We start from the raw sequence: 21,148 nt of genomic DNA, 5'->3' as shown, positions 1-21,148 counted from the left end.
CACATAATTACAAATTCAAACAGAAAATGAAGAGGTTTATAAAAAGAAAGGAAGAATAACAATTTAAATATAATTTTTCTCTATTTAAGGAGATTCAAGAAAATCATCTTTAAATAAACATTTGACTATTTGTGCATTTCCCTAATCCTTGCTTTGTTTGGAATAAAGCATACACTTGATAAATTTCTAATTGTTAAATATATTGAGCAAAAATGGTTGGAAAAATGTTTCATAATTTGGAGTCATTGTTTACCATAATTCTGCGCTGTGAACTAAAAAAAAAAATCTAAGATTGTCAAATTTGATTTGCTAACTGTATCAGGAGACCTACAGATCATTTCTAAGGGATAGTTAAAAAAACAATATATAAAAAGAGACTACCTGATTGCATCTTAAAATTGGTCAATACACAGAAACAGTATGGACAAAAACACATATACAACCACATCCTGCTATCTGGTTTCCAGACAACCCAAACAAATACAACAATGTTTTGATTCTCTCAGTTTTTAACATTTTCAACTTTCAGAAGTATGTCTTAAGAAATACACTTTGCTTTCAAAACTACTGCCTGAAATGTCCATCAACACCCAGTGTCCGATTTGGTTTAAAATTCCCCATTTATTTTTGAAGAAATTTTCTATTAATTTTAAATGTATTTACTCAAAGCCTATCATTTTTAAAATTACTCACCACACACAGTAATTTATATAGTCAAAGATAAAATAGAAATAAGATAAATAAGAATAACTAAAAGGAATTCTTAAATCTTGTTACAGACTCAGATGTACAAAAAAGACCAAATTACTTTTACAGGTTTATCACACTTTCCATAGTACAAATCTATTCCAGGGATCATTAGGAATACAGTCTTCCCATTGGACTCTTAACAGCAAGAGTATGAAAAATCACCTATGTGAATGCTCATAATTTTTCACTGAGCCATTTTTTACTTGAGGATCCTGGCAGTCCCTAAGCTCACACACTTCTGTGACCAATCTTCTCTGATATAAGTCACCCCAGGTTCAATGTCTCTTCCTTCAGTAGTACTGTTACTTCCTGTTTACTGTTGATGCATATATATGCCTATAAATCCAATTTCCACTCTACATTGTCCTGAGATCTTCAGTTTGCCCATTGTAAGACTTTAATGTCTTATTCATTTTGTATTATCTATTATCTACCACTTCCTCACTTCTTACTGATGTAGTTCCCTTGCATATGTGGAATATATAAATATTCCTTATTTAGTGACTATTCAATATTTGGTTAGTTAATATTACTTGCTTGTTTTGGGCATATATAAGAGATAATATATCACATAAAGTTTAAGGGCATGAGCTTTATAATTAAAAAGAATCTGCATTTGAGATCTATTTCTATTACTTACTACCTGTACGATATTGGTGGAATATAAATTTCTGTTTCCTTTGTAAGCCTTTGTTTCTTCTGATGTAAAAATGAGAATGAAGTATTAAATATTTCTTAAAGTCATTGTGAGAATTAAATCTGATACATGTAGAGAATTTAACATATGAGACAAGAATTTCAAAATGAAAAAAATCATTATATACAATTATAACACTCTTGCTATGGTTATACTAAAATAGGGTTTACCTTTATGACTACTAGTTTAATATTTTAATTTTTGCTTCACTCAGGGTATGCTAAAGTTATCCTGCAGTAATAAATAAATAACTTCAAAAAGCTCAAGCAATTAAACACAATTTAAAAAGATTAATTTTTCAGACATGTTCATGTCCATTTCAGACAAGCAAGGGCTCTGCTTTATGTCATCATGTTCTAAGTCTGGTCCTAATGCTGACACAGTAGTCACTATCTAGAATACACAGCTCAGTACTGCACGAGGAAAGAACAGGAAACATTGTTAAGTACCCAAGCACTTCAAACTTACTGTTTAAACATGGTATGCTTCACTTCTCACATATCATTGGCTGTAGCAATTCACATTTAAAGGTAGCAGGAAAGTTGAATCCTCCCATTCACCTAGGAAGAGAGAGAAAAGGAAATAGTTGATGGATAATGCTAATACCCACATTTACTGTTTCATTTCTCCCAGTAATTGCATTAAGAAACAAGTTTCAAAAACTCATCACAAGGAGCCCTCTTTTCTACGGAGGGAAACACTTTATTAGCTTTACTTTTGAAACATTCCTGGAAAGCATTCTTGCTACATAGTGAGATTGGATAGGATTCCCAAAGCCTTATAGAATCGGACCTTCCAGAAGATAGCAAGAAGGACTTGTTTCAGCTCACAATTCAAGAAATCTTCTTAGTTGTGGTGTGTACCAGTCACTTGTGAAGTTCTATTATGTTTTGTTTCATTTTGATATACATAGTTAGGTAGGCTTTAGAGCAGAACTAATAAATAAGAATATCAGGAATTGCACTGGGTTGTCGAGGTGAAAGTACTGCCTTATTCAAAGGTATGAATCAATTAATTTTATTTTATTTTTAAATCATTTTTGTGAGATTCTTGGACATATGCAAATGAAACATGAATGAAAAATGAGACAATTTTCCTAAAATCACAAGTGCATCTCATGCATGCACATGCACACATACACAAATATATACATATATACTATCACATGTATATAAAAATACATGTAAATTTTAAACTCCAATATAAATGTGTATTTCTTTAGATATTCATAATATACTTTATGCTAATTATAAAATTTGGAGAGATGGTATTACTTCTTATTGTAGAATAGAAGAGATTACTAAAATATTACTTATTTTTTAGTCATCTTTATCATAAGAGGTACGTATTTTTCTATAGTAGCATTTTGGAAGCATTTAGCATGTGCTAATTAAATATGTTTTATGATGATTTTTTCATTGATTTTCATTAATTTTTTCATTATTTACATGATTTAGGATGAATCATTCATGATCTAGGAAGGTCATCCCAGCACTTACAACCTTATTGTATGGTCATATAATAATTTTTAAAAAACTTGTGCCTTCAAGCATTGTTAATGTCTTATAAGGTTCAGGGTGTCAGATTATCTCAACCAGGAATGATGTGTAGTCATCCCTACTGGATTTAGGCAAAGGCATATTCAGGCAGATAAAGATCAGGATGAGTCTCCGTATCGGTAGTGGTCAAAACAGGTAGTAGGCAAAATATTAGATAGGTTTGTCAATTAACATTGATAAAGTCAAGACTGCTTTAAGCACTATGTATAGTTTCAGTCAAGTAACTGTGTAATACCTCTAAGAGAATTAGTAAATCCCTAATACTTTATGTAAAGTCCAAAGAGGCATTTCTGTATCAATAAAGGCCAGCTCTACTATTAGTAATATAACAGGAGCATTTGGCTTGAAAATTGAGGTAAAACAGTGGCAGTGCCATGCATTACAAACATTAAAATTAAAGACAATCTGAAATTTTATAGATATCACCAGAATTCTTCAAAATAATCTTGCAAGGTGGGCTATCTCATAAAGTTAAAAAATGAACAAATTCAGTCTCATCATATGACTTAACTTTCATACAGTTTTCTGGTAAACAGAGGCCAGGATCTGATCCCAGGTTTGTCTGTCATCAAAGACAGATTTCTTCCACTTGCTCTAAAGCTAAACAGAGAGACTCTAGTCCCACTACCTATGCCCAGCACTTGCATGCCAAAACATGGTCCAGTGACGTACTAATAATAAGTGGAGTGCTTACTGTGCTGATGTTAAACAAGAAAGAAGACATGTCATTTCTCCCCACTCCTTCACCCCACTCCTAAAACTACCAACTTCTACTTAGGGCAGAATTAACAATGTAGCCAAATGATACTCATTTCTGATCACATCACACAGTTCTTTTTTAACTCTGTTCCCTGAATGTTTCCATATCTAAAGAGGTACTTCTTGGGGCACCTGGGTGGCTTAGTCATTAAGCGTCTGCCTTCAACTCAGGTCATGATCCCAGGGTCCTGGGATCGAGCCCTGCATCAGGCTCCCTGCTTGGCGGGAAGCCTGTTTCTCCCTTTCCCACTACCCCCTGCTTGTGTTCACTCTCTCGCTATGTCTCTGTCAAATAAATAAGGAAAGGAAAGGAAAGGAGAAAAAGGAAAGGAAAGGAAAGGAAAGGAAAGGAAAGGAAAGGAAGGAAGGAAGGAAGGAAGGAAGGAAGGAAGGAAGGAAGGAAGGAAGGAAGGAAGGAAGAAAGGAAGAAAGGAAGAAAGGAAGAAAGGAAGAAAGGAAGAAAGGAAGAAAGGAAGAAAGGAAGAAAGGAAGAAAGAGGTACTTCTTCAGCTACCTGTTTTGGAGTGGAGAGGAGAACACAGATAAGGGAGAGTAAGTTGGTGAGCCCCCAGACCCATTTCAAAAAGAACAGTTCTAGTTTTCTCTCTCATATATTAGGGTTCTCTGTTAACTTTTTTTTTTAAACAAGAAATAACAAGAAAAAGAAAACCACTGAAATTACATATTACATCGTCATATAGTCCAATGTTACTACAATTTTATACATTATACACTTGAGGCCCATAGAGATTAAATATTTTGCTCCAGATCACAAATCTGGCAAAAATCAGACTCCAGAGCCTGTGGTCTCAAACATGGAACACTTAGAATATTTCTTGGCATTATATAAATACTGCATCAACATTTTTTTGCTGTCCTGTTATTCAACTATGCCATACAGAGGATGTTTTCTACTTCAATGAAGACATGAAAGGTAAAAATGATTTCAATTAAAAATCTGTGAAGTGAATAACTACCCAAGACAGGTCCATCTGCCCTTCCTATTGCAAATGAGGATGAAGAGAATAAGACTGATTCCTTTCATAATTTATTGTAAAATAAATTTTGTTATTTGATAAAATGAACATATTTGTCATCAAAAAAAAGAACCTAAACTAGAGCAAAAATACAGAGAAACTAATAGATTAGCAGGTAGTAAAGAAATTAAAAAATAAAATGAGCACATATATATGTATAGCGAAATTGTACCAAAATTTTAAGGAACAATTAATTCACCTCTTGCAAAGTTCTTTGAGAAAATAAAAAGGAGCATAAGCTACTCAGCTTATTTTATGATGTTACTGCACCTTAATTTCAAAATCAAATGGATTGGTTTGTATAGGTTACATTACACTTTGGTGTTACAGAAAAAAAATCAAAGCAATTGGTTTACACGACCATACAGGTTCATGTCCTGAGTATGATAGATTCCACTAAAGATTAGCTGGAAATTCAATCATAAGGACAGTATGAGACAAATGCATCAAATGAAGTATCTTACTAATACTTAGAAAAAAGCAAAGTTCATATTTACATAAGGAAACAGATTTATCTTAAAAAGAACACAATGTTCAAAAGGTAGGGTAATAGCTCACTAATAATATTGTAAATTAACACCACAGGTACAACAGGAATGTCCATGATATAAGAGAACAACAAAATAAAAAGACACCTTAAAATGTTTAGATTACCTGTGCTGAAGAGGGTATTAAAAATAGGTAGACAAGGTAATGAAAATATATTTTCATGAATGTAGTTATTTTGCAGCTAGCTTTAGTCAGTAATATAGGATTGTGTTTCCATGTCAACCAATATTCATGTATGGCTACTTTTCAATTACTAAATAGTATTTCATTGTATTGAGCTCCTAATACATACAGTGACACACAGTTGATGAAAATATATTTCCTTTTTGTTAGTAGAAACAATGCTACAACATATATTCTTTTAGCTATAAATTTGCATACACATTCAATGTTATCAAAAGCAGCTTCTTAACTGTTAAAATAACACTAAAATGCATAAAGGCAAACAATAAACTTTATTTATTGGCCAGAGGCTGAAACCTGGCTTGAGTCTGAATCCTTGAAATTGTATTTGACCTTCCTGGTTCATGATAGTATGGATCTAGGTTCAGCTGGGCCATTTCTGTCACAGTGCTACAGAAGAGTGTATGATTCTTACCTACTAATGAAGTGGTAAAATCTTGAAAAATTTGGAATATTTTGTCTAGGTGTACAAAGATAATTTTAGCATAAAACTTCTATATCAGGGGCACCTGGGTGGCTCAGTCGGTTAAGTGTCTGCCTTTGTCTCAGGTCATGATCCCAGGGTCCTGGGATCGAGCCCCACATCGGGCCCCTTGCTGAGCAGGGAGTCTGCTTCTCCTTCTCCCTGAGCCCTCTGTCTGCTGCTCCCCCTGCTTGTGCTCACTCTCTGTCAAATAAATAAAATCTTAAAAAAAAAAAAAACCCTCCTATATCAAATAGTTTATTCCTCTATCTCTTTACCTGTGGTATAACATCTCCCTCCCTCTCTCTCTCTTTCTCTCTTAAACAAATCTGACTTTAGGCTAAATTTAAATGACTAGTGTCTCCCAATCTTGTCCACTAATAAGGACAGCTACCCTAAAACCATTAACTTATCACCAGATACTCCTAGCTTTTTTTATAATTCTTCTTTTCCTTTGTGTTGTTTCATATTTCATATATATTTCATTTTCACCCACCACCTGCCCCCCCATAGAATTACTAAATATAAAATGAACTGTTTTGAAAAGACTGAATGTGAACTTCGTAAGCAACTTCAGAATATATGACCTAACATCTAGTTGATGATATGCCTTTTGGGCTAGAAAAAAATTAAACTTGGTTCCTTTGACCACTCTCCCTCAGATACCCAGCCCATACTTGGGCTTCACTTTTTTGCGTGATTATTCAGGTATAGATTGTTGCAAAATTGCTAGGGCTTTTTGGAGGGGTGTTTGTTTTTGCAAAGGACAAGAAAACAGGATAAAATTTAATTTATCAACAGTTTTTCTTTGGGCAATACAACAAATAAAAAAGGGAAACTTGGCATAACCATTACTTTTTGAAGATCAAACTTGCAACATGCACAATATAAGCAAGAAATCGATCTTTCAGTTCAATTGCCACATCATCAATACACAAAATCAGAATAAAGAAAACAACACTGGATAAAGGTGATGGTGATAAAACATTCAGTATTTTCATCATCCAATGTCTTAAAAATGTCACATCACTTTTTTTCATTTTATGATAGAGTACATATTATTGTAACATAGATACCAAATAGTTATAACCTCTCTGTTAGTATAATTGTCATGTTACTCTTACTTGATGCAAGACGTTTTAAAGACTTTTTGAAGGACATTTAAGGCAATGCATTTTCCTTAGTCTTCTAGGAGCTCTTCACATTTCCACAAATGCTTTATGTCAGCTATTGAATCTTATGTTAATGTTTGCAAATTTCATTTTATTCTCCCTTATTTAGATGAAATTGGTTTAACAATTTCATTTACTTCTATGATGCAAATATGAGGTGGTATTATTTTGGAATACATCTGGTCAATTAGCTGCTATATGGATGACTAAGACAACTTTATTTGATTTTGGATTTCTATGTAAATATATAACTGCTTGTCAGTGCCTTCAACTGACTCTCAGAAACTATTTTTGAATTTGATATATTTGTTGTCAAGCCTCTAACTGGACCTTCACAAGATCTACTGTAATTGAACTATTATTGAAACTCATCATGGCATATATTTTTCCCTTCAGGTACATAAGCTAATTGAAGTGTAGCTATGATCATTTTTTTTTTTTACTTACTTCTGTACATCTGCCTAATCACTAAGGTTTTTCTCTTTTATCCCCTCTATTAACATGAAAATAAAATGACTCTATCCCTCTAACACACATATAATGCATTTATTACATAAACAAAATTTTAAAACAGCTTCTAGAAACATGAATATTTTAAATCGTGAAAATTCATCTGTTTTTAGTTTATTTGAAAAACATTTGATGGCCCCTATATTTGAATTTGTAGACTCTATTGGCATTTGGCAACACTGTTATTTGAGAAAAGGTAAATGTACTTACTCATCTTTCTTTTTATTTCCTTCCTCATCTGATTCCAAGTTCCTTCTTAGCTTTAAATTTTATATTCTTGCTAATTTTAGAAATTACCTCAACCTCAAGGCTTTGCAAAGAGTATAACTTTTATCACAAAAAATAGCTCCCCAAAGCCTAACTCCTCTATAATACTTTTCTTATGCTTTGGATCCCAATTCCTTCTACCATTAGGACCTTATTCAATTATTTACACTGATTCCTGCATATTTAATTTCTCTGTCTCTAGTAGCTCTTTGCTTGGATTATTATCAACCTTTAAAGAACAGCAACAACAACAAAAGCAAAACAAAGTGCAATTTCCCCTTGATCTTATTAACCACTTGGACTATGACACTTTTTGTCATCTTTTCACCCAAAAGTTCAAAATAAAAGCTGAAACTCAGGGTCTTCTTTCCATCAAATCTTCTTTCACATTAAAAACTTTAATAAGACTCCTCTCTCCAAGGTTGGCACGTAGGTGTTAAATATGACTCTATAATATCTGCCCTTCGAGAAAGACCCTGACTTCCTGTATTTTCACCTCAGCTGTGCCATTTACTTGCCTCAGTGTTATTTATAAAACAGACATAATACAGCACTAACATCATAAGACTCTTGTGATGTTTGAAGTGGGTTAATGTGTAAATAAAGCACTTAGAATAGTGCCAAAGGTCTGGCTGAAAATGTGAAATTACTAGCTATGGTGATTATGGAAAACTTCTTCATCTTCCTCTCTCTGCAATCATCACCCCTGGACTGTTCACATGCTTGGCTTCTTCTTCCAACCTCAGCTCTACTACCACGTGCTTAGTAAGGCCTTCCCAAATCACTCTGCTACAGTGTTCTTGCCATTCTCTTTATACCACTGTAACATTATGCTCCTTTTTACTGTTATTTTGTTGCTTCTTAATATTCATTTTCTAAATATACTATTTATTTTATTATTTAATGTCTGTCTTAAGAGAAATAAGCCCAATAGAAACAGGATCCATGAAAGCAACCATGAGGTTAACAACTCTATCTCTACCACACAGCTAGTTTGCCAAGTTATCTATTGATTTTGTAAATATTACCATCCTTACTATATGAAATATCAGCTGTATTCAAATTGTTCCTAACTTTCATAATGGCACAGTGAGAAGCCATATCCACTCTCCAGCAAACTATACTGGTGTAAGTGAAAATTTGTAAAAGACAAATAAGTTATCATTTAAAGTATTGGGAAGTAAAAAACAAAACAAGAACAGAAAACAAACAAACACCTGGAAGTTATCCCAAGGACAAACAAAATGAAAAAAAAAAATGCTGAAAGAAATCTACTAAATCTCTATAAAACCGTAGGGGGCTGTGGCACTTGGGCCTTGACCATCTCCCTCCTTGCCTCATCCTCCTGCTCAGAATGTCAGAAGCTCTGCTCCAGGCAGGTCTAGATAAAACCTGGAGCTTCCTTTCCTCTTAGGTCCCAGTCAAGGAACACAGTTTTTATCAGCTACCAGCATTTGTCATATCACCACCCCCTCCAAGTTTTAAGTTGCAAAGGCTAAAATACTGATCAACGTGGCCATGAGGTCTGAGGCTCACTTCCTCCACCCAGCCCCCACTCACAGTGCAAAGAACTTACCCCAGGAGTAATAGGCCAAACATACTGACGCTCTGATTGCCTTTTCCCCATCTTGCTTACAGAGCGGAAGTTCCACATAAGTAGATACAAACTGAGAACACCAGAGGCTACCATTCTTACCCAGCACCTTATTTGCTATAAGACTTAAGCCGGCTACTGGACCCTTACACAACTCTGGAGCAGGAGTGCAGAGATTCTGACGAGGGGATGAGGTAATATGTAAGAAGGAAGAGGTCGAAAGCTTTCCTGAAAGTAACTGACTTTATATGAAACCGTGTGAGGAGTTGAAGCCTAAGTAGTTATGATTGAAAACAGCAGAGATTTTGAAGGTAAGCAGTTAAGAGAAGGAGGCTGGCAGCTCATTGAGAAGAAGCTAGATCATATGCCAGCTAGTTTAAGAGAGTACACCAAGGAAAAAGAAAGCTAAAGAAATCACTCTTGGGGTCAGAATAAATCTCAAAGACTGGCCGGATAAACTATTCCTGCAAAGAAAGCTATCTTTTTTAAAGATTTTATTTATTTATTTGAGAATAAGAGAGAGAGAGAAGCACACGCACCAGGGGCACACAAGCAGGGGAGAGAGGCGTGGGGGGGCAGGCCCAGGGATAGGGAGAGGGACAGGCACACTCCATTGAGTTCAGGACCCCCACGCAGGGCTTGATCTCATGACCTGAGCTGAAATCAAGAGGGAGGCTCAACCAACTGAGGCACCCAGGAAAGCTAAATTTAACTAGATTAGACTGAGGGGTAATTTACTCCCCAGGTTATTTTTGAAAACAATACAGCAATCAGCCTCAAATTAGTGGAGATGGAGTTTGAGATGATGCTAAATAAGGCAAGCACCTTAACAGAGAAATCAGAGAATAAGACAGAGTCCTGCTAAAAAACACGTCATTTTAGAATGGCTGTCTAGATACCCAAAACTGAGCCTTTTGAGAAACATCAGAGGCTTCATATAGCAGAGGAAATAGACATGACTGAAATAGTCTAGCCAAGTCATTAAACAAGCAAATAAAAACAAAAACAAAAACAAAACAAAAAAACCCCTGGAGGATGAGAGGGAATCAGTATCCAGAGCTTCTTTAAATGCCTAAAAAGTGCAGTTTTCACAAAAAAATTACAAGACATACAAAGAAACAGGGAAGTGTGACCCATATATGGAAAAAAAAAATGCAAGCAACACAAACTTCCTGTGAGAGGGTCTAGATGTCAGATTTAACAAAGATTTCAAAGAAGCCATTATTAGGATGTTCAATGGTCAAAAAACTAAAGAAACAATACATAAGGAAATAAGTGTAGCTGTGTTAACTATGCTTTATCAAATAGAGACTATCAATAAGGAAACAAAAATTATAAAAATTAACAAAATGGAACTTCTGGGATTGAAACATTCAGTGACTGAAACTTCTGGGGATAAAAAAGTCTCTAGGGAAGATCAACAGAAGACATTGATAGAAGAAAGAATCAGTAAAGTTGAAGACAATTTGATAGGGAATGCAGTTTGAAGAACAGCAAGAAAAAGAATGAAGGAAATCAACATAACCTTAGAGAAATGTAGGACAACATTAAAGCACAGGAAATATGCATGATTAGAGTACTAAGAGGAAAAGGAAAAGAACCAGAAAGTTCCAGAAAACAATGGCTGAAAACTTCACAATTTGATTAAAAAACATTGATCTATACATCCATGGAGCTCAACAAATTCCAAATAGGGTAGATACAGAGATCCATACCCAGACATATCTCGGTAAGAATGAAATACAAAGACAAAGACAAATTTTAAAGCAAGGGAAAAATGACTACTGGCTTACAAAAAATCCTAAGATTAAAAACTGGTATCTTCATAGAAACAATGGAGGCTTGAAAGCAGTGAAATGACATTTTAAGTGCTGAAAAAAAAAATATCAACAAAAATCTCCTTTTCCCCAGCTTTATGGAGGTACAATTGACATATAACGTTGTATAAGTAAAAAGGGTACAAAGTGATGATTTGATATACATATATATTGCAAAATGTTTACCACAATAAGGTTAGTTAATCCATCCATCACCTCACATAGTTACCATTCTATTGTACATGTGAGGTGAGAACATTTAAGAGTTACTCTTGGCAACTTTCAAGTAAACAATACAGTACCATCAGCTGTAATCACCATGCTGCATATTAGATCCTCAGAACTTATTAATCATATAACTGGGAGTTTGACCCCTTTGACCAACATCTTATTCCTTCGAACTCTAAGCCTCAGTCAACCACTAGTCTCTCTCTTTTTCTATTAATTCAGCTATTTTAGATTCTGCATATGAGATCAGACAGAATTTGCCTTTCCCTGTCTGACTTATTTCACTTAGCAGAATGCCTTGAAGATTCTCTCAAGTTGCAAATTGCAGGATTTTCTTCTTTTTTTATAATTGGATGATATTCCAATATATTAGATATTTTATATTTAATTTTATATTAGATAGTGTATATCACCTCTCTTTATTCATTCATCCACTGTGGAACACTTAGGTTGTTTCCCTATCTTCACTCTTATAAATATGCTGCAATGAGTAAGGGAGTGCAGATATCTCTTATCTCTTCAAGATCCCATTATCATTGCTTTTGGATATATACCCAGAAGTGCAGTTGCTGAATCATGTGATAGTTCTATTTCTAATCCTTTTAGGAAGTTCCATACTGTTTTCCATAATGGTTATTCAAATTTTCATTCCCACCAACAGGAGACAAGGATTCCCTTTTCTCCACATCCTCATCAACACTTGTTATCTTTTGCCCTTTGGATAACAGCCATTCTAACAATGCAGTATAACTCCTTAGGGTTTTGATTTGCAACTCCCTGATGACTAGTGATCTGGAGCATCTTTTTACGTACCTGTTGAGCATTTGTATGTCTCCTTTGGAAAGTATCTATTCAGGTCCTTGGCCTATTTTTAAATTGGATTAATAGTTGTTTTTTGATATCGAGTTATACGAGTTGTTCATATATTTGGGCTATTAACCCCTTATCAGATATATGGTTTAGAAATATTTACAAATACAAATACCTCCCATTCCATAGTCTGCTGTTTCATTTTGTTTCTTTTGCTGTTCAGAAGTTATTTAATGTGATGTAGTCCCACTTGTTTATTTTTGTTTTTGTTGCTTGTGCCTTTGATGTAAAACAAGGATCTTATATCCAGAAAAAACTATCTTTAAAAATGAAGACAGAATTAGCTTTCCCAGAATACACAGAAATAAAGAAAGAAACTGGAAAAATCTATTGCTAGCAGACCAACCTGTCTTATAAGAAATATAAAGGAAATTCTTCAGGCTAAAAGCAAGTGACCCCAGGCAGCAATTTAAATATGTGTATGCTCACATATGTGCACCTACACATACACACACGCACACACACACAGCCTCAGTGACGATTTTTACATAATAAAAGAAAGCATAGCATCAATATTTTTCCTTTTTTCTTACCTTATTTAAAAACAATTACATAAATGTTTATGCATATATGTTTATGGATTGTTGGGCCTGTAATATATAGAGATACAACATATGCGATGATAAAAACACAAAGGATGTGTGTGGAAACAAATATGTACTGGAGTGAGGATATGGCAGATGGTAACTTGAGTCAAGAGAAACAAATGAAGAGAACCAAAAATGGAACAAAAGGAGACTAATAAACAAATACATAAATACATACTTGCTCTTCTTTCTTCTCTCAGTTCCTCAGTAGACATCAAATTACATAAAGTGATAATTATAACAATTTATTTTTGGAGCTATATCTATGGGTGTTTGTATGGAATACAGAAGATAGAGATAATTTGGAGGATTCACTAACATCTTATATCTCACTGGAATAAACTAATTATGTATCTGAAAATAATTTCTTATAAGTGAAGATATATACTGTAAGCCCAAGAGCAATCAATAAGAAAGTAACTCAAAATATTTAGTGAAATATCATTAAAGGGACTAAAATTTTACTCTATAAAATATGTACTTTATGAAAAAGAAAATACAAAGGAGGGAAAAGAAAGAAAAGGGACATGAAACATACAGAAAACAAAAAGTACAGAAGTAAATTAAGGTATCTCAATATAACACTAAATGGAATCAACAAAATTGATAAATCTTTTGTTATACCAATGAAGCAAAAGAGAGGAGACTCAAATTACTAAAATGAGGAATGCGGGGACATTGCTATTGACCTTATAAAATTAAAAGGATTTTAAGGAAATAATATAAACAAATGAAGATCAAAAATTAGATAACTCATAGAAAATGCATAAATTCCTAGAAGACACAAACCACGAAGAAGAAACAGATAATGTGAATACACTTTTAAGAATTGCAGAGATTGAATTTTTAACCAAAAACTCCCAAGAAGAAAAGCCCAGGTTCATATGGCTTCCCTGGTGAATTCTACCAAGCATTTAAAGAAGAACTGATACCAGTTCTTCCATAAAACCTTCCAAAATACAGAAAAGGAAGAAACACTTCCCAACTTGTTTAGTGAGGCCAGTATTAAACTGATACCAAATGAGACAAAGACATCAAAAGAAAAGAAAATTAAAAAACATTATCTCATAAACGTAGAACCAAAAATCTTTAATAAAATACTAGTTACCTAAGTCCAGTACCACACACAACCTGACAGAGGATATTTATTAAAAACTAAACTAACATTATACTTAATGGTAAAAGAATGAATCTTAAATCCTAAGATCAGGAACAAGACTGAATGTCTGCTCTCACTACTTCTATTCAACATTGTATTGGAGATTCATTCCTGGACAATTAGGTTTAAAATGAAATAATATATATCCTGATTGGAAAAGAGGTAAAACTACCTCCATGATCTTGTAGATAGAAAATCTTAAATATTCCATTAAAAAACTAATAGAATTAATAAATGAGCTCAGTAAGGTTGCACGACACAAGATCAATATACAAAAATCAATTATATTTCTCTATATTTCTCTGGCAGTGAAAAATCTGAAAATGAAATTTACAATTCCCTTTGTAATAGCATAAAAAATAAAATACTGAAGAGTAAATTTAACCAAAGAAATGGCAAAAATAATACTATGAAATCTACAAAACACTCTTGAAAGAAATTAAAGATATAAATATATGTAAAGATATTCCATCTTCATGGACTATAAGACTTAATTTGGGGAAGATGCCAATACTCCCAAATTGGTCTTCAGATTTAACACAATCTCTAGCAAAATCCCAGCTGGTTTCTTTGCAGAAACTGACAAACCCTTACATTCACATCAAAATTCAGGCCACCAAAATATCTAAACAATTTTGAAAAAAACAAAGTTGGAGGACTTGCTGTCCCAATTTCAAGACTTACTACCATGCCACAGTAATTATGTTTGGTACTGGCATAAAAATAGGTACATAGATCAGTGGAATAGAAATAAGCCCTCACATTTATGGTCAAGTGACTTTCAATAAGGATACCAAAATAATTAAGCTGGGGGACACCTGGGTGCCTCAGTCAGTTAAATGGCCAACTCTTGATTTTGGCTCAGGTATTGATCCCAGGGTCATGAGATTGAGCCCTGCGTCAGGCTATGAGCAGGGCGGTGGAGCCTGCTTAAGATCCTCTCTCTCTCTCTCTCTCTCTGCCTCTCTGCCCCTTCCTCCCCAACCCCACTCGCACTCTCTCTCTAAGATGATAATAATAATAATAATAATAATAATAATTGATTTTATCAATAATTCAGTGGGGACATAATTAATGCTCCAACAAATGGTGCTAGGACCCTGGATATTCATACACAAAAGTTTACACTGAGTGGGTCAAAGACCTAAATGTGAGTCCTAAAGCCATAAACTCCTAGAAGGTAGAACTCTTAGGGAGAGACCTTTATGACTTCAGATTTGACAAATCATTCTTAGATGTGACACCAAAACACAAGCAACAAAAGAAAAAAAAATTTGATAAACTGTACTTCATCAAAAATTAAAGCTTTTGTGCTTCAAAGAACACTTACAAGAAAATGAAAAGACAAACCACAGAATGGAAGAAAATATACAAATCATATGTCTGATAAGAGACTTGTATCTAGTATATATAAAGAATACTTAACAACTCAATAATAACAAGACAAATAACCCAATTTAAAATGGGCAAAAAATCTAAATAGAGATTTCTTCAAAGCAGGTATAAAAACATGCCAGTAAGGACTTTAAAGATAGTATCATTAGTCATAAGACAAATGGAAATTAAAATTACCATGAGATAACGCTTCACATTCACTGAGATGACTATAACTAAAAAGACAGATAATAATAAGTGTTGACAGGATACGCATAAATTGAAATTTTCATATACTGTGGTGGAAATAAAAAATGATGCAACTATTGTGGGGGGAAAAATAAACCACTTTGGAAAACTCTGGCAGTTCTTCCAAACATTAAACATAGAGCTACCATAAGACCCAGGAATTCCACTGATAGGGATATATCCAGGAGAAATGAAAATATATCCACAGAAAAACTTCACCAGTGTTCATGGCAGATTATTCATGTTAGCCAAAAAAATAGAAATAACTCAAATGTACATCAACTGAAGAATAGATAATTTGTGGTATATCCATGCAATGACATAATACTTAGGAATAAAAATCAGTGAAGTACTGATATGTGCTACAACACAGATAAACCTTGAAAACATTGTTAAGTGAAAGAAATCATTCATTAAAGACCACATGTTGAATGATTCCATCATATGAATTGTCCAGAATGGGCAAATCTATAGTGTCAGTGGGTAGATTAATGGTTACCTAGGATTAGGGTGTTTGGGGAAATGGACAGCAATTGCTAATACATGAAGAGTTTCTTTTTGGGATGATAAAATGTTCTAAAATTGATTGTATGCATGGTTGCACAAATTTGTAAATCTATTAAATTATTGAATTGTATCCTTTAAATGGGTGAATTATGTGAATTATATCTCAACATAGCTGTCATAAAAAAAAAAAGCAGTATCTCCATGTTTCTGAACCATTTAATAAGCCAGGAAAGATTTTAAAACATCCAGAAAGAAAGTGAGCTTGAGAAAAAAATTAAATTGCTCTAGTACTATGCATGTCTAAAGCGTCCTACCAATTGGCTTCACTTTTCTTCTCAGCTAAACTTCTTTAAAAAATACAACTTTTGCTTCATGCCATCTTGTCTTTCTAACTTCCCTCTTTCTTCTCTTCTGTCATCAACTGGGTTTGAAGCATCCATCTTGACCTTGAATCTTCCCTCCCTTTCTGTTCCTTTATTCAATCATCTACAATGACCTACTTATTCCTTCATTTTCTCCTCTTCTGGCCTTGCTGACAGGAACCTAATTGACTCACACGATGGAATGATATAGGTAGTATTAATTCTGTGAAAAATGCCATTGTTTTGTAAAGTACACCATATCATGTAAATTAATTATACTCCATCTTAGCTGTGTTTTGCTTGTATTTGAAATCCTTTAATATTCCACCAAAATATGAACATGGTATTTCTCATATAAATATTCTTAATGTGTTCTTCACATGGCTGCAATTTTCATTGTTTGGAAAGTAGCTATCATGGAGAAAAAAAAATCACACCTGGACTTTAAAATATATGTATATCATATGGATATATTTCAAGCTGATCCTACACTTGGAATGTACAAAATCTATAGTTAATGATCAAAATGTAATTAAAAATTTTAAAACTATAAATGTATACTAAGGAAAATTTAGTAACCAATCTTCTGATTCACTAATCTTTATCTTCTCAAATTATTATCTCTTCCAGAACTATTCATTGTTTCAATTCTTGAAAGATTCTTAAGGGAGACTTTTAAATGTCTTTTTCCTCTTAGAAACAGAAAGATACATCTTATAGAAATTAAATTGAAGTATAAAATATTAAAGTGTGTTTTAAGAACTTATATCTCCAGTGTGGATTTGATTTCTCAGTCTCATATAATTCCATAAAAGGAAACCATATAATGCTATAATTTACAATTCATATTTCTAGGACTCTTTTTAGGAGACAGACTAGAAGGCAAACATCTTCAGGTTAGCATTGCCATGAGCACCGCAGCTCAAGTTCCATAAATTAGAAAGAGTCTAGATGGTCAAAAAAGTTGAATATCTGACCCCCAAATTTTTCTTAATTAAATGTTTATGAACATATACTTTCAAAGAAATTATTGAGATAAGAACAATGTTAGGGGAATATTTCTGACATGTTTAAAAACATGATAAATAATAATTCAAGTTTTACCCAATATGACTGAAACATGGTACGGTATGCTGGATCGTTAAACCTGAACATTAAAATGAATTTATAATAACTTCCTGAATTTATTTTTGGTATGAGTAAACCATATAATTTTTATATTTATTCCTATTAACTATATTCAGTCCTTTTTTATGTAAGCTTTTTATGACACACAATGAATAATAAGAGTTTGCCTCTTCAGACTTATGCGTATGAGTGTTACCATCTATCTCTGAACAGTTATGGGTGTTTTTACCACTCCAGTATATGTATCTTTCTCTTTGATACTAAACAACAATGACTATAAAGCATGATTTAATTTGTTAAGCACTTATAAAAATGTCTTCCCCTAAAAAACACATTCAGTTACTAGCAATTATTCACAGGAAAACAAATGTAATTTCAGGATGATTTGATGTGTTTAATGAAAAGGTTTTATCAAATAAAAAGTGTCAGGGAAGCCTACTCTAAGTCTTGTTTCAAACTAGCTCTGTTACATTGACAAGTTATTTCCCATCTCTTGCCATTTCATTTTGTTATCTATAAAATGAAGTTGGACAACATCATTTCTAAGATTCCCTTCCAGCTCCAAAATTGTTTGTGCTTTTTTTTATGATTTGTAATTAATTTATAAATTGAATGCAAGGTACTGCAGTAAACTATCAGTATAATAAATTGTGGCATATGATTTCAGAATGGCTAAACATTTGAACATTTGGAATTTATCCTATTGAGGTAATACAACTCTATTCATTTGCTGCTGAAACTCAATATAAAAGAATATGAATATACAAGGAATAGGTTAACTAATAACCTGGTGTGATATAATGGGTAGACACTGTAAATTCATTATATGCTCAAAGGCTTCACTTGCCAGCCTGTTAGCAAATATATGAACTATGATAAATCAGCCTAAGGGTAAGCCTTGATCTTGTCTCCCATTGTAAATTAGCTTATCAACAACTCACACTAATATAGTAATGTCAGTGAAAAATAAATAACAGTCTATGCATTAAGTTTTGTTAGGAAACAAAATGAGATGCTTTCTAATGCTGACATCATGCTTGATTTTTAATGACAGACAAAATAAACTGAAGGAATGTGTAATGAATAAGTGAAAATATAATGGTTTATATGTTCATATTTTGGGTTCCAGTTAGCTTTATCACTGGACATAAATCCACTTTAATCTCAAAATTTCAGATTTCAAAACTCACCTTTCATGAAGTGACAGTCAAATAAAAGCAACTGAAAAAAAAACATATGGGAGAGAGCACGAAGGCACTAGAAAGAATGGAATAAGAGAAAAAGTCAAAGGTGAGCAATATGATGAAAAAAATGCTGGCATGTTTGCAGAAATGAAGTGTGTATATCTTTCATTTACATGTTTATATTAAATTAGAATAACTATGTTGCCACAAAGGTAATTAAAGCAGTCTCTGGTAGGTTGTGGAGAAAAGACACCCAGAAATAGAGTTCACAGAGAGAGTTTATTGTAAGAGTCACACTCAGAGATAGAAAAGCAAGAGCAACTATCTGCATTCAGTGTGAATCCCAGTGGTTCACAGAGTAGGACATATTCATAACCCATGGATAACCAAAAGACTATCTCGGCATTATTCAAAATAAAACCTGAGCTTAAGTGATCCACCATTGCTGTGGTCACCTGCTATTCACATTTCTCAAGAGACAATGCCATCTTGTCTACTTTCAAAAGAAACAATAACAAGGTAGCCAATACTTTTATAGTACTTATTGTAGTTTACTATATAACATGTACAGTTCTAAGAATTTTACATTACTATGTTCATTTAATCACAGCACCAGTTGTATGAGGTAGGTATTGTAATTATTCTACCATACTGATGAAGAAACTGGCTGATTAACTTGCTCAAGGTCACAGAAGGGGAGCCAGAATGTAAATTCAGACATGTGGCTCCAGAACCTATGCCCTCGACTTCTATGCTCTATTGCCACTTTATGCTTAGTCTATATATGCAGTGTCTTCTCCTACGCAACACAGCATGGTGGTTAAGAGGGCAGGCTCTGTATTTGTATTCACTGGCCTTAGCTCTCAGGTCCTCTATTCATTTGCTGTGTGAACATAGATGTAACACCTCTATGTGCTTCAGTTTTCTAGTCTTTAAAAATGAGAAATGATAGTACTTTACAGAGCTGGAGGAAGAATTGAATGCAATAGTGCTTACAAAGAACTTGCATGCCCAGCTCCTTCAATAAATGTTAGCCTGTGCCTGGGATGTAGGATTGCTTTTGCTTAATGTATCTTTTGTGCATGAGATAAAGCAACTTCATGACAAAAGACCTGTTGGTGGCTGCTTTCCTTAGAAGTGAACTATGAATATATCAGGTGTTTAGAGCTCCATGAGTGCCTTTTCAGGGATGCACTGCTGATAATTCAATCCAACAAGGCTGGATGACAAGTCCAGGAATTTTGAATGACTTAGTTAGCTTACAAGGCAAAACCAGGACTACTGTCTTTGATCCTCTGCCCATCCCCATCTTCTTTCCTTTGAGTTCTATTTGTAATATAAAGTAGGCATTATTATTTTAAAACTTGAAAAGGAGACAAAATAAAATAGCATTTGCAGATCTTAGCAAGTATCTTCAATAAAGCTAGAGGGGTGATAGTATATCACTTCCAGAATTGGAAGGTAGATGATGGAGTAAGAGAACCAGTCTCATGTTCATTTTTGGCTTTGTTTTTCATCATCCCATAATGGTTAGAGGACTTCGAAGCCTAGTCAGCACCCTGGAGAATGGAGGATGGTTGAGAAGTACACAATAATAGGGAGCCCTAGAAGCAGTCTAAGAAAATCTTCAAGTCCCAAGCTTACCTACAAAATAAAATCAAGCTCCTAGGTCCAATGAGTCTAACTAGACAATGTAATGAGGTGAGAAGGAAGCCGATTATGTGCTTCCACTCTCAAACCATCTAAACTAAATCAACTGCTGCAAAGACTAGTCAAATATCCCGTTCTCTAGAACATTTGCTCAATGTCTCAGTCTAAGGAGCCTTGGGAATAGATCAGGATCTTCAGTAGGGTATACCCTGACCAGAATTAGGCATTTATTTGTATATTTATTACTTTTCCATTTGAATGGTGGGTTTTATCTATCCAACTACAGTATTTCTTGTTGTAATGATTCCATTCTTTCAAAATATCTTTTTTAATTTAAATTCAATTAGCCAACTTATAGGACATCATTAGTTTCAGATGTGGCATTCAACAATTTATCAGTTGCAAATAACACCCAGTGTTCATCACATCACATGCCCTCCATAATGCCCATCTTTCAAAATACATTAATGGCATCTAACAGATTGTATTTTCC

The 21,148-nt window shown here is 33.8% G+C and overlaps 1 long non-coding RNA gene across 1 annotated transcript in view; it reads right to left on the bottom strand.

Annotated features, from left to right (window-relative positions):
- Nucleotides 1-1,636: 1,636 nt before the first annotated feature.
- Nucleotides 1,637-21,148, bottom strand: part of LOC123860983 (uncharacterized) — a 955,410-nt gene continuing 935,898 nt past the window's right edge. Inside the window, exon 9 of the long non-coding RNA XR_010412903.1 lies at nucleotides 1,637-2,007. This is a non-coding gene — a long non-coding RNA (uncharacterized LOC123860983). The remainder of the gene's footprint in view (nucleotides 2,008-21,148) is intronic.

Source organism: Mirounga angustirostris, unplaced genomic scaffold (assembly GCF_029215605.1).
Source record: "Mirounga angustirostris isolate CCGP_5_RB_7025 unplaced genomic scaffold, mMirAng1.0.hap1 SCAF_7, whole genome shotgun sequence".
Taxonomy (NCBI): domain Eukaryota; kingdom Metazoa; phylum Chordata; class Mammalia; order Carnivora; family Phocidae; genus Mirounga; species Mirounga angustirostris.
The sequence above is the reverse complement of the archived record's forward strand: the minus strand, read 5'-3'. Positions and strand labels throughout refer to the sequence as shown.